This window comes from Pleurodeles waltl, chromosome 8 (assembly GCF_031143425.1).
Source record: "Pleurodeles waltl isolate 20211129_DDA chromosome 8, aPleWal1.hap1.20221129, whole genome shotgun sequence".
Taxonomy (NCBI): Eukaryota; Metazoa; Chordata; class Amphibia; order Caudata; family Salamandridae; genus Pleurodeles; species Pleurodeles waltl.
Window position 1 is genome coordinate 1,379,720,172 of NC_090447.1, and position 13,618 is coordinate 1,379,733,789.

General features: G+C 44.1%; 1 protein-coding gene across 1 annotated transcript in view; it reads left to right on the forward strand.

The window, feature by feature from the left end:
- Window positions 1-13,618, forward strand: part of MAML2 (mastermind like transcriptional coactivator 2) — a 496,815-nt gene that overhangs the window by 467,265 nt on the left and 15,932 nt on the right. The gene's annotated exons all lie outside the window — the stretch shown is intronic.

The window sequence follows — 13,618 nt, forward strand, 5'->3', positions numbered from 1 at the left end:
GACTGTAAATTTTGTAGTATTATGGAAACCTAACAGGACTAACGCTGAAGTGTTGCGAATGGTATGGAATGCTGTAAAATGTTCTTACTGTAAACACAAAGTATGCAGGCAGATTGGTGCCCATTCAGTGGATATAAGTTTACTGCCTCAGCGCCCCGTGAGGAATGTGTTGCAGAAACAATGCAGAGCGTTTCCATGCGAGAGTAATCTCTGCTGGTGCTACAGGAAGCGCTTCCCAACAGGGTACATGAGTCCAGTAATGGCTGTGTGTTTAGGAGCAGAAATGTAAGGAATGCGCCTTCATTCAATGAATAAAGATTTTTCCATTATACAACTGCTCCTTCCTGTTTGATATCAGCGGGTATTTCTGCAATTTACACCTCATGGGAGGAAGTGTGGCTTTTAAAGAAAAAACACTAAGGGTCCGATTCACACAGACGTGTAAATTCAATGTATAGGTGCGAAGGGCTTCATCTGCAGATGCACTTTTGTAATACCTGAATGGTGTATTTACACTTGTAATGTGATATTGCCTCGGTAAATTAGTATATTACACGAGCAAATCTCTAACTGCTCTAGAAAGCACTAGAAGCTCGAGGCCTTGTCCACGATCAAGTTCCATCCTGGAATTATTTAGATATTTACTCCTGACAAGTGTAGGAGTAAACCCCATGGGAATGAGAAGTAAACACCACCAACATTGGTGTGGCTGTAGGGGATTGTTTTTACAGAGGCAAAATATTTTGCCTTAAATTTAAAAAACCGACAACTGTACTAATACCGAGGTATTTTGGAAGTACAGTTGTACGCTTTATGCGGATGCAGATGAGAAGTTGCCTAGCACAGATGTAATCAGGAATTCACGAACCCTTTCTAGGATTACACTTAGGACGGTTTGTGAATTACTGGAAATGGTAAATCTACACTCCTGGAGTGGTGGAAACTGTGGGTGCAACGTACATTTTGGTGATTCATGGTCTAACATTTGCCATCCAGGCTGTGAAACTGTGTTTACCCTGACACATGCATGTTTTCTTATGGATGATTGTAGATACTTCTGATTTTAAAAACGTTATTATTATAATTAGGAAAGGAAAGGAAATAGCATAAATCGTATTACCATCATCTATGGTTTTGCAGTATGTTCTTGATGTTTCGTACTTTTTTATTTGATATAATTGTTTTCTGGGGGTGGCTGGTTGTTTAAAGGAAGGATACCTAAATGGGAAGAAGCACACAAAGGATGGTCTTTGGAGGATCAGGATTACCCAGCTGTGCAAGAAGCTCCTTGTTGTTTAGAAGACAAGGAACACTTATGTGTAAGGAAGACAACAATGTGCATGTGAGTGGAATGAGACCAGATGCCTGAGAGACACAAACACAAGTCGGGGGAAGTGCTAGGAAACTGCTTATAGTAGCAAAGTAGCACACAGTCAAAGTGCGTTTGAGAGAAATAGAAATTCAACAGCAGCTACTAAGGATCAGATCAGAATCAAGAAACATTGGGCCTGATTTAGAGTGTGGCGGATGGGGTTACTGCATCACAAACGTGACGGATACCCCGTTCGCCGTCTTAGGACCCCTTTATACCTATGGGAATTGTAAAATGGCGGACGGGATATTCATCACGTTGGTGACGGAGTAACTCGTCCGCCAAACTCTTAATCAGGCCCACAGTCTAGTGAATTACCAGAGATCACCTGAGGAAGATATGGGAATTTTAAAGATATTTGAGTTTGAGAGGCCTATGGGACCAAACCTAGCTTGAAGAGTTTGCCAGCACACCATAAGGATGCTAAAAAGGACTTAGATGATCGACTGAAATGTAACAGTAATGTAAATGTTTGGATGATCAGATTTCCTGTGAGGGTTATGTGGCCCAAGGAAGGCTTGCAAGTGGATCTAAGGAAGCAAAGGATCACCAGACACCGAGGCTGAGGTTATGGAGAACAGCTGTTAGAAAATACTGCAACACTTGATGTGTATATAAATGGCCACTTAAATGTGGCTCCATTATATGTGAGGTAGAAGCAGCTCTGGAACGGAGAACATTTGAAATAGTTGGTGAGAACTGTCAATGTTGTCATTAGAGAAAGCCAAAGGACAATTGCTAGGAGAAAGTTTAATGTATGATGATTGGAGTATATATAAATGAACATTATTTGCAGGTTGGCTGGATGGGACGCCTTGAAAGTGAAAGGAGTAATGGAGGACTCATCGAAAGAATTGTGCAGTTAGAGGAAGTTTGAAGAAGAAGGTAGAAATGAGAAACATTTGCATGTCCTTTTGGAATCACAGCCAACCACTGGTGGCTGGGAAGGCAAAGAATGAAGCCAAGAAACAGTAAACACCAATTGAGTGCTGAAGAAATCGGGCACCTGAAAGCCCATTACTCGTGGGTTGAGTTCAAGGCTATTTGTTGTTCTGAAGCATGAGGACACAACAGGAAACAAAGATTTACATACAGATGCCTCAGAGATGGCAATACAGGCACACACTGAATTAAGCAGCTTCATACACATAGTATACGCAGATTTTACTGCAATGAGGTAACAGGCTAGATGCACGTCATGGACGTGTGACGTGTTACACATCTGCTCTGTGCAAAGCTTGCTTGTCTTATTTTTATCACTAACGAATTCTACCAGTAATGACGTATGTAAAGGATGTACGTAAGGACGTATGCAAAGAATGACTGCATAAATCAGTAATGAATTTTGTTGGTGATCTTAGAAACAATGTAGTGAAAGATATGAACAAACAATTCTGTATTTTTTTTAAATGCAAGAAAAGTTACATGTGCAGGAAATCAACGACCAAGAACCATGGCTGTGAGAAACCATAATGATAATATGTTGGCATAAATCAGCCAGAGGATACTTCACCAGTGGAGAATTGTCCCAAAGAGCATTTGCTACTTTCTCGAAAAATCAGAGGATTTTCTAATACTCCCCATATTTGAGTGAGACCCATAGTTATAAATGTTGGAAATCCTGCATTATGCACTTAGAAAGCTATACGCTTGAAATTACTCTAAATTGTATGATATCTTGTTTTTCAGTTATTTCCTATTAAAGAGTGAAAGGTGCTGCATATGATATCACTTTTCATTAATTGACTAGTTAAGGTATAGATAAGATGTGCAGTTTGCTCACTGGCAGGTCTGCACACTGGAGTAAAGTTTGTGATGCAACCTATGTACTAATAGGTCTCAAAGGAAAATGTATATTTATAGGGGGGGTCATAAAACGGCATTGCTTATGACTATTAATTAGGCAAGTTGCAGTTAGCGACCAGGTGCAATTGGCTGTGAATGCAAGGATGGAGTACTGGCAAGGGACAGCAAACCTTTGTGTCTGCATTTGCATTCCCCAATCAGATTTTTTTTTTTCAAAGCAGCCCATGTCTCTTAAAGGGACCGTGCTTCTTCATAAAAAAAAAGTTTACCATTTTGGAGATCATTGGGGAGAGCAGGGAGTGATTCTCTAGACCTCAGCCTCCTTCCTTTGAGAACACCCCTCACCCCACACTAAATTCCCAAAGAGGAAGATGTCCCACAGGGAAGGTGTCCCCTTTGCAAATTAGATATCACCCCGTGTGGTATCCTTGGCTGATCAGTGATTGGTGACCATTAATGCCGTCATAAACCATTGGATCATTACTCTGCTATTCGCAGATAGGAATAGGACGCCTCTTTCACACACACTCCTATTGCAATTCAGATAGGGTCACAAAACTCATTTTACAAGTTTGAAAGAAAGACTTTTCCAACTCATTAAAGGGCTTTTGTAAATAGTAAAAAGATATTTTGCTGTCAGAAACCCTGTGGTTTTGCAAATCTCAGGCTATGCGAATACAAAATACTTTTGTACATCAGGCCTTTTGTTCCATAATTGCTTTAATAAATGCAAATCATGCCAGCCTCTCAGTAGTTGTTAATGCTCCATAATTTGAAACAGCAATTAGATTAGTTCTCACAAGAACGGCATACTCTACTGTGGAGGCCCAAAAGACAGTTGTTACGGCACAACTTTGAGGTTTTCTCAAGTAACAAGCAAATGCTTCCTCTCATCAACTGAGACGATAGCCAAGCACCTGGCAACTCCCTTGTTTTGTCTTTTATAGACTGTGGGTTCCTTGCATCCATCAGTGGATCCACATATTCTGCGGTAGCCTGCCATTCTCATGGGGCATAGTCACAGCTTTCGGGGTGCCTGCATAAGGACAGGATTGGCTGTTCTGCTGATAGTAGGCAGTGGTTTACATTTGGCCAGCGCACATATGACAGTCCCAGGTCTGTGCAGCATAATTCCTCTTATGCCTTTGTGGACCACATACTGTGTAGCAATGCCCTTTGGATGGGAAAAGCAATAATGACCAGGACCAGAGGTGAATGGGAGTGGCGGCAAGCATCTCTTGCAAGTCGTGACATGAAGTGCTGGAGGAATTCACAATTCCCACATTCTCATGTACAGATCAAGAACTGGCTTAGCAATGGTTTTTAAATCCCTACTAGAGACCACACTCCATTGCAGTATTCCCAGTGGCACACTATCTGCATTTTTCATAAATTGGATTCAGAACCTGATCAGGGATAAACATCCTGTGACACCCTATGGTAACCTTCCTATGCCTGAGGAGATTCCTGCTTCTTACCCTTTGACCTCCCACACCAGTTGATTCTTCCTGACATTTGGCGAGTGCCCAGCTCTGAAGTTCCTGATAAGAGTCCATCCTAGGCCTGGAGCCAAAAGTGACAATTGGGTCTACTGATTGAGGCTGGTGAATGAAGTAGGAAACACTGTGACCAGGCTGGAGCTATTTATTGAGAATCCTATAGCACAAGACAACTTTTATTTGGATGGTGCCACCAAAGAAACTGGTACAAAGAGATCTTTGGGTAACTCCAAAAGCCAAGACCTGGGCCAGCAAAGACACCAAAGACAACTACAGAAAACTGCACCAATTTTGATTAAGCCATATCAAGGTATTTAGAGCATACTGCCTATGGAATAACATATAACAAATATGATGCAGTGTGTGCCCCTGCACAAAGAGTAGTAAATCTACTCCTAATTGGAAATTACCATCTTTTGTATGATAATCTCCCAGACTTTTTGCCTTCACTACCCTAATTTGCTGAACTCGTTTTTATTGGACTTAGGACTCTGCAGACTTTACATCTGCTAATCAGTGGTAAAGTGCTTGTGCTCTCCCTTCCAAACATGGTAATATTGGTATAACCTGATTGATACATTTAATTTACCTATAATTCCCTAGCAGGTGGGAATGCATGTTCCCATGACCTGTAAATTAAATGCTATTAGTGGGCTGCAGCACCTATTATACCACGCTCTAAAGTAGCATATCTCGGACCTGCCATTTTACCCTGTGTGTGCAGTTTAAAAACTGCCATTTCAACCTGACAAAATAAAGCTTTTGCCTAATGGAATCCTCCTGGGTTATATGAATACACACGCCAGAAAGGAGGGCAGAGAGAACTAAGTATAATACTTTTATTGTGAGCAAGAAAAACTCTTCCTCTTCTTCTCATACTAAATTATCCTGCACCCTTATATTACTCAGTTACTTATTCAAGAAGTTCAGTCAAGTTCCACAAACAATTGCTTAGTTGTTTGTTGGACACTCACACCCTGTTAGTGTAATGCTTCATCATCAGGTCTCATCCTGGTCCCTAGAAACCGGGATGGGCGCAACCATATTCCAGAGAACACTTTTAGATATTGTGGAATAATGAATGAGATGAATAAAAATGCCTAGAGATACCCCAGTATCCCATTAATATTGGGTATCACAGACAAGGGTAAAGCTGTGAATTATAGGTGTTTCTAGGGGGATTAGAATCCTTACATCTATCTCGTCTACATGTTTCAGCCTTTCATAATGGCCTCTTAGGGTCCTAGGGTTTCATAAGGACATTTGGAAATTAAATTTTAAAGCCTAGTCCTGTCCCTAATGTCTGTGTGAGTGTCAGGGCAAACAAATACATATATTCATGCGGTCTTATGTTGCGTCATTAGTCAAGCACCTATTAGTGCGTAGAAGGAATAAAATATAAAGCAATAAGTGATTCCTGGTAATGTTAGAAAGCATACATTTTTACACCATATCTTGACAAATATGTATGGGATTATAACCCTGCAATTGAAACCATGACAAGCAGACAAAAACATGAGTGAAAGCTATTATAACCCTTACGTAAAACATAATAAATAAATTGAATGCATGCTGGATGTCCCATTGAGGAAGGTAGACACATACTGTAGACAAAACAACTTTTAGAAGAGGTGCAATAGCCATACGTGATATATTCACTCCAGACTTGTGAAGGTGAGCACACTGCCATCACAAGGGAAAGTAAGTTCTCGTCCTAAGTGTTACTGGTTATTTGTCTCTCTGGTAGGATGGTGGGACTGACATGCTACTGTAGGCACACTTTGTATTTGAAAATATACCAGAAAACATGAGAGTTACTAGTGGGGATGTTAATGCTGTTGGGAAGAAGATGCATTCCGTTTTCTAAAAGAATGTGACTCCAATCCATGTTTGCTATGTGCCTTGGCATGTTTGCATTCTTCACCTTATGGTTACCTCATCTCACAATGTTGTCATAGTCATGGACTTTTTAATCTATAAACACACCTTTGTTCCCAGGGGTGTTGTATCCAGCCCCTTCATGAGCTTCAGAAGGCATACTGAGGGCTGTACCTAGCCCCTTTCTAAGTTCAGAAGACTCCTACCCTGTTAATGGCAACTGCAGACAGACTTGAGCCAAACTCAGGGGAAAGGGGAGAACTGACTACAACCAGTTTTAGAGTTAGACAAAGTGGTGCCCCCTCTACAAGCTGGCACTGGGTATAAAAGTGGCACCCTCAGACCCTGAATTCAGACCATTTCTGGACCGATGGAGACTCAGAAGGACTGCCCCGATGTCTGAAGCCTGAAGGAAGACTGGACATGCTTGCTTTACATCTATACCACAGAAGTCACTCCAAGGTTCAGTTGACTGACCTTCTGTGTGAGCTATGTGGATACAACAAGCTACCACAGGCCATCTTCTGCAACTTTTCTGCTGACCATTTCCAACTGAAACTGCCCTGGGCACTGCTATTGGCCTCTGCTGGAGTAATCCTAACCCCAAAAGGTGCGCCCCAGGTCCTGGAGTCTTGGATGGTGCTATAGTGTGCCTCCAGTTTAAAAACTACAAAACTGGAAATGTAGAAACTTTTTCTGAACTTTTCCTCCGCAAAAACAGAGGGTCATACCAGAACACTGCTGAAACAACAGCCCTCATCGACAAATCGCCAATCGGATTAATCTGGCTGGATGACCTGTGCAGAGTTCCTCACTTCCACAACAACCATTCCCAGTCTCTTCACGAATGCAAACAGAGTTCACTAAGGCCAACACAAAAATTGCATCTAGCTGCAGATGAGACTTTCCTGAATGAAGACTCCCGACCTGGCCCACACAATGCTCTACATGTCAACAACAACCGCTGCACGTTTCCCACCAACGCAAAGTTCTCATCGTTGGCCAGCTCTTCGTGGCGTCAACAACCTCCTTGCTGTACCCACAAATGCAAAGTTCCAACTTCAGCAACCTGCTGTCTAAAACACCCTCTCTAGATCCAGCCTGCAGCCCAACCTGCCAAAGGCCCCATCCACAAGGACTTTCTCCAAAAAAGTTTCTAAGTGCGAAGGTAAACTTTCTACTGGCATGAACCTGGTCACTGTGTCTGACTAGCACTCCCTCATGAATGTCCTTAACTTTTGACTTTGACCCAGTCTAGTGCTACCAGATAACTGTGGTTGGGGCTTCCTATTTTTCTGCACTATGTTTGCTTCAAATTTAAAAAAATCATATATGCACTTCCATGTATTGGAGTTTTGTTGTTATGGTGTCATTTTATTTCAGAAAATGTTCTCTATTTTTCTAAATTGATGTAGGATTTTACTTGTGTTCTGTTTTCACTTTATTACTGTTTAAGGGCTGCATAAATATTTTGCACATTGCCTCTAAATTATGCCCATCTACTTTTGTGCCAAGCTACAGAAGGTTAAGTACAGGTTTAATTAGTGACTTGTGTTATTCACCCTCGCATGGTTTCTGATTAGTACTTGAGAAGGGCGGCTCTCTCCCCTCTCAACTAATAACCCAATGTCTTACAGGCCTCAAGTCGAGTGAACTGGCCTTTGCTGTGGTGATACTAGATAGCTGGATTTTAAATTACCATCTTGTTTCTCCTCAGCAAAGTCCTGTCTTTATGAGTTTTTCCCCAAAATGGGAATAACTATGTGGACCCAGATGTACCACATGCTTTGTCGGGCATCAGGCAGTTTTTCACCGTTTTACCCCCAAAAAACCGACAATTTCTGCCTGCTCTAAGCAGGTGAAAAATGTCTGTAGGTATGCTGGTGGGTGGTGCAAGGGTGAAAGACAAACTTATGTCTGTCCATGGTGAGCACTGGCTGCTCCCCCAGGACTGTTACTGGTAGCAGGCAGGAATCTGGCAATGCTTCTGTCCTGCAACACGTTTCACAGGCCGGTGTCTTGTGGCGTGGAGTTATCCGGTCCGTAGTTTTGGTAGCCAGTAATTCCAGGCCCAGGCACACTTGTTGTGGGGAGTTTAGCTATTTCACCCAGAGTTATTGCTCCATATGAAATGACCCAACTCGTAATGCGGCCCTAAGTGTGTTCTAGAACTTTAGCTGATTTGTGATTTTGTAAAGCATCCTGGTACCCAGTGGAGTGTCCTGGTGCTAAGTGGTGAATATAGGACCTCAGGATGAGAACCATGGCATTAATGAACAAATTGTTTTTAACTCTGTACAGAATGCCAGAAAACTGCTTTCCATATGAAGCTTTAATATTAGACTTAGAATATTGGAAATCCAGACAGGAGATAGAGGATCCTGCTTCAGTGGGCTTCTGTGTCTTAGGTACCACAAAATGTTTCCAGTAGAAGTATGAAAGGGTTGAGATGATTTGTAGATCTTAAGCTTAGTGGGTATAAGAAGGACACGTACCAGGAAATGCCCAATGGCTAAAGCAAATATTCTTTTTGGGATGCACGACTGGAGATAATCAATGAAGCTGAAAAAGTAAATAGGCTGCTGCATTTTGTACGATCTGGATTGTCTAATCAGAAACAGAGGGAGCCAAGATAAAGTTCCCATAATCTAAGCGCAACAGAATAAAAGCCGTAACCAGGGTATTCTGGCAATCAAATGGGGGAAAGTTTTAGATTTTATGGATGCACTAATTGCAGTTTGAAGCAACGTTTTGGATCTGGGCAGAGAATAATAAGGCACATTCAAAGATTAAACCCTGATTTTCAACATTTCACAAGGAGCCAGTGTGAGGCCAAGATAAATGAAGGGCTGCTCACAATCTGTCTTTATTTTTGTAATTGAGTTTTGACCAGATTTTACCCATCCAGGAAGCTACATTTGAATGTCAAATACACTATTTCGAATGAAACAGGGTGGTATTTCGATCACGTGGAAGGAATAGCTGAGTATAGTCCGCATATAACGTCACCAAACGGTCACAGGAATACATAAATTGAGGCAGGAGGGAAAAAATATGCAAAGGAGGCCGGGGCTCGGAGGAGAGCCCGGGGGAACTCTACAAGACAGAACGGGGAAGATGAATAGCTTGTTAGCATTGAGCAAGGAAAAAAATAGCTAAGCATGGTCATGCCCTTGAAACACTGCATCAAACATAACGTGGCAGATAGATCAAGAAGGACCCTGGTGGCACATCCACCTTGATCCACCATCATCCTGAGATCATCCACTATGGCAATTAGAGCAAACTCCATGCAATGGAGAGACAGGAAGCCGGACAGAGAAGGATCAAGAGGTGACTGAGAATTAACGTGGTTGGACAGTTGTTTGTTGATGTGTTTTTAATAAGTTAGAGGGAAGGGCAAGAAATGTATATGGCAAAATAATAATAATGACGATAGATGGATCTCCTGACAGTTTATTTAACAGAGGCACGAACATGGCTTTTTTCCTGTTTTGGTGGAGTCAGTGGCTTTTGTGATGGAGAGATCACAAAGATAGGTTTATGTGGGGCTGATAGCACAGACAGCCCCAATAATCACGGTAGGTGGAGAAGGATTTAACAGAGATCCGAATTCAATAACAAACAGCAGTAATTCTATCTCAGTAATAGTAAAGAGAGAAGAATAAGACAAGGTCTGTACAGGTGAAGGTAAAGGAGTGTAATTACAGTCAACGTAGAGAGATTTAGTGTCCCTAAAAAAGCAAGTAACATTCGATTTTTTCAGGGAAGAAGTGAGACACTGAGAAACATAAATCTCACGGTTGAAAAGCAGAGCTCCACCGTGGTGGTAGGAAGAGATTTATGCCTATGGCAAAGTTTTGTGGGCCAAATTGAAAGATTAAGTAATTGTGCCTTGGAGGTCAGAGAAGACAGTGCAGTTGTGGTTCAGGTGGGAGATGTAAAGCAGAATTAGGAATACAGAGTGTAGCTGCACATAGCACTTATTATTCAGCGAAATCACGACTGTACGGCCTTGTTAACAACTTTCAATCCAGAAAAAGACATCATAATGCAGGTGTAGGAAGCTGGCTCTGTAAATACTATATCAAAATGAGATATAGTGTGCACAGAGTCCAGGGGCTCCCCAAGAGGCTTGACAGAGGCAATAATAGATAATACTAATGCTCTATTTGTGGTAGTGTGGTCGAGCAGTTAGGCTTATCAGAGGGTAGTGTTCAGCTTTTGTTGTAAACACACAAGCAATAAGTGAAAACACACACTCAATGACTTAACTCCAGGCCAATAGGTTTTATATAGAAAAATATTGTTTTGGTAATTTATTTCTAGAACCACAAGATTCATTTAGCAGGTAGGTACATCAAATGAAATGTACTTTGTATAGTAATACTTAGGACTTTGAACAGAATCAATATTGTACACAGTTTTCTTTAAAATGGCAAAAAGAGATTTTAAAAGTGGACACTGCAATTTTCAACAGTTCCTGGGGGAGGTAAGTTCAGTACAGTTTCTGAGGTAAGTACAACACTTACGGGTTCAGTCTCCAGGGCATAGGTAGCCCACCGTCGGGGGTTCAAGGTAACCCCAAACACCCAGCACCAGCAACACAGGGCCAGTCAGGTGCACAGGTCAAACAGGAGCCAAAATAACGTGGGCCCCTGTTGAGACAGGGGGTACTCCGGTCCCAGTCTGCTTGCAGGTAAGTACCCGTGTTGTCGGAGGGCAGACCAGGGGGGTTTGGAGGAGTACTGCAGAGGCCCCAAGTAGGCACAAAAACCACACAGGGGCGGCCGGGTGCAGTGTGCAAACAGGGCATCGGGTTCTCAATAGAACTCTGTGGAGGGACCCAGGGGTCATTTAGGAGCTGCAGGCAGGGCACAGGGGGGCCTCTCGGGCAAGCCACCAACTGGGGAAGGGTGAAGGCCGCCTGCTGGTCGTTGCTGCACCGGTGGTCGGTTTCTCTCGGGCCTGGGGGTTGTGGGTGCAGTGCTTCTCCGGGCGACAGATATCTTCATCCCGGGCAGTCGCGGTTAGGGGGGTCCTCGGGATTCCCTCTGCAGACGTCGTCGTGGGGGTGCCTAGAGGTCAGTCCAGGGTGGACACGTCGTCTGAGTCATCTGGGGGTCCTCTCTGGATAGTTGGTTTCTTTGGACACGGGCTGGGGGTGTCGGGTGCAGATTAGTTGGACTCACTCTTCTGGAGTGAGGTGAGAGTCCCTTTAAAGTTAGTTTCTTGGTCTTTTTTTTGTCAGGTCTGCTGTCCACGGGAGTTTGTTTACAGTCCCCTGGAGGCTTTTCAGGGGTCGCTGGTCCTGCAGAACGCATTGCTTCTTTTCTTGCAGCTTTTCGAAGCAGGAGACAGGCCGGTAACGCTGGGGCCGAGTCAGTTGCTGTCTCCTTCTCTTCTCTGCGGGGTTTTCAGCTCAGCAGTCCTTCTTCTTTCTTGAGGTCATCAGGAATCTGACTAGCTTGGTTCAGGGAGCCATTAAATACAAGATTTAGGGGCCTTTTAGGGGTCTCAGGGCAGTAGCCAATGGCTACTGTCCCTGAGGATGGCTACACCCTCCTTGTGTCCCCTCCCCTTTGGGGAGGGGGGCACATTCCTATCCCTATTGGTCCCTGTCCTCCAAACCAAGATGGAGGATTCTGCAAGGAGGAGGTCACTTCAGCTCTGGACACCTTAGTGGTGATCCTGGCTGAGGTGGTGACTCCTCCTTGTTTTTCCTAATTATCCCTCTGAATTTGCCACCAAAAGTGGGGCTTTGTCCAGGGGATGAGCATCTCCACTAGCTAGGGTGCCCTGGGGCATTGTAACACTTAGCCTGAGCCTTTGAGGCTCACCGCTAGGTGTTACAGTTCCTGCAGAGGGGAGGTGTGAAGCACCTCCACCCAATGCAGGCTTTGTTTCTGGCCCCAGAGAGCACAAAGGCTCTCATCCCAGGGGGTCAGAAACTCGTCTCTCAGTGGCAAGCTGGCACAGACCAGTCAGTCTTGCACTGAAGGATTGGCTAGAATACAGGGTGCATCTTTAAGTTGCCATCTGTGTTCATTTTTTAATAACTCCAACACTGGCATCAGTGTGGGTTTATTATTCTGATAAGTTTGATACCAAACTTCCCAGTATTCAGTGTAGCCATTATGGAACTGTGGAGTTCGTTTTGACAAACTCCCAGACCATATACTTAAAATGTCTAGGAATGGACTTAGAGACTGTAGGGGCATATTGCTCATGCAGCTATGCCCTCACCTGTGGTATAGTGCATCCTGCCTTAGGGCTTTAAGGCCTGCTAGAGGGGTGACTTACCTATGCCACAGGCAGTGTTTTGTGTGCATGGCACCCTGAGGGGGATGCCATGTTGACTGTGCCTTTTTCTCCCCACCAACGCACACAATCTGCAATGGCAGTGTGCATGTGTTAGGTGAGGGGTCCCTTAGGGTGGCACAACACATGCTGCAGCCCTTAACCTGTTGGATGCGGGCGTCGGCCACTGGCCGACGCCCGCACACCCTCCCTGGTGCGGGTCACGACCAGTGGGCGACACCAGGAAGGGTATTAATAAATCCTCGGGTGCGTCGTACCCGAGGATTTATTTATTTTTTTAAACCTTCCCCCGGGAGACACGGAAGCTTCCGTGTCTCCCCCCGCACCCCACCTGCCCCTTTCGTTTCAAAGGTTTTTTCCCCATCAAAGCAGGAAGCAGCCTTGCGGCCGCTTCCTGCTTTGATGGGGAAATCGGCCTTTCCCACGTTCGGGAAGGCCTCGTAAGAAAGGGGAAAGTCTCCCCTTTCTTACGAGGCCTTCCTGAAAGTGTTTCCTGGCCCCCGGTCGCAGCTGTGCTGCGATCGGGGGCCAGGAAACACTTTCAGGTTTCCTGGCCCCCCGATCGCAGCTGTGCTGCGATCGGGGGGCCAGGAAACACTTTCAGAAGGCCTCGTAAGAAAGGGGAGACTCTCCCCTTACGAGGCCTTCTGAAACTGTTTCGCACAGCTGCGATCGGGGGCCAGGAAACAGTTTCCGAAGGCCTCGTAAGAAAGGGGAGAGTCTCCCCTTTCTTACGAGGCCT